Genomic DNA, 1,664 nt, shown 5'->3' with positions numbered 1-1,664 from the left:
GTCTTTCCCAATGTTCTTGCACATTAATCCAAGGTGGTGGGGGGTGGTATATGGTAACCCTGCAGTGCAGTTTGGAATACTCTTAAAACAATTGCAGCTCAGCTATTTTTACCCTTTTAGGGCAATGAAGGCAGATGGGAGCAAAAGTTGAATTGTGTACAATAACTTTATCTTCCCTTTGGTGCATCTGGTAGAATCCAGGCTGGTTGCTTGGGATTGCAGTTGGTGGTAACAAAGTTGATGTTCCTCACCCAAGAAGGTGAACACCCTCAGGCTTGTCCTTGGCACAGCAACATGTTCTGTGTATCCAATGCCTGTTTTCACTAAGATTGCCACAGGAGGTGCGGAAGAGTATATGGAATGTCTGTTCTGGACAGAGTGTTAGGATTTGCTTAGCAGTGCTTCCTAGTGATGTTGCAAAATCTTGGGCTGGCAGAGAGGGAACACCACTTCTGTAGTGCAGTTCTGCTAGTTGAATTCTTAAAAGTTATCTAAATGAATATGGAGCAATACAACAATACCAAAGGACAGTCCCTGTTGAGCAGCTCAGCATCTCCCTGCTTCTGAGCAGAGCTTTAGTTTCTCTGAGTCAGGACATGCTTTTTTGGTGACTCTCTGCTATGCATGTATCTGAGGGAAGCAGGGGGAAAGCCAAGCAGAGGCAGAGAAGTTCAGATCGGGTTTCAGTGGGTGAAACTTGTTTCCTTCAAGATTGATGGCCCCTGTTTAGCTATTCAACTGACAGCTTTTCATAGGGTCTGTTTCTTTGATTTCTAGGTAGCCTTTTAAACACAAGCTCTGCAGCAGCAAACTACAAAAATAAATCTGTAGTCAGCTCAGCACCTGCCTTTCCTATTTTGCCACATGACACCACTACAGAGCGCTTTAACCAGAAGGCTGTAGCCCCTCTGTTGCCATTAGCAGGTACTTTTTGTTAAGGCCTAGTCACCCTTGACACATCTCTCCCTATTGATTTGTACAAGCTGCTGCCAGTCAGCATTCGGCCAAGAAAGGATATACTTATTTCATGTTCATACTTTCATTGCGAAGTCTTTGGTATAAGGACAGCTCAACCAGATAGGACTTACCTGAGTGTTAATACAACGCTGATAATAGAGCTAAGCTTAGCTTACCTGCAATTTCTTATACTTTTAACAGGTATTACTCTCCTTTTATAGTCAGGAACCTAAAGCTAAGATGAATTAAATAACTTCTCTGAATCTTGTAGAACTGCTGGAGTTGAAACCAAGGGCCATATTCAGTGTGTTAAAGGTGTTCCCCTCCTTCAAAGGTATTCCTGCTACCGCACAGATGCAGAGTGAAGGCAGGAGCTTACACCATTTCAGCTGATGTTTGCATTAGCAGTTTTGTTTTAGGCATTTACCTTCCTCTCCCAACGGTGGATCGGTTCAGTCAGCCTCTCTAAGTTAGAGCAGGCTTTAGTTTCTGTCTGGGCCAGCTTGGAGAGTAGTCCAGTCCATATTGCTAGAAAGTGAGAACTAAGTATTCTGCAGGTAATTAACTCTGTTGGTCATCTCCATGTCAATATGCCTTGCAATTGATTCTATTTAATTTTTTCCAATTTATTGCATTTTTATTGATGAAGACTTAAAAGAATTCTTAATATAATCATGTATCAAACTCGTATCACCATTTTAATTTTA

This window comes from Apteryx mantelli, chromosome 9, assembly GCF_036417845.1.
Source record: "Apteryx mantelli isolate bAptMan1 chromosome 9, bAptMan1.hap1, whole genome shotgun sequence".
Lineage (NCBI taxonomy): Eukaryota > Metazoa > Chordata > Aves > Apterygiformes > Apterygidae > Apteryx > Apteryx mantelli.
This window is presented reverse-complemented; position numbering follows the sequence as displayed.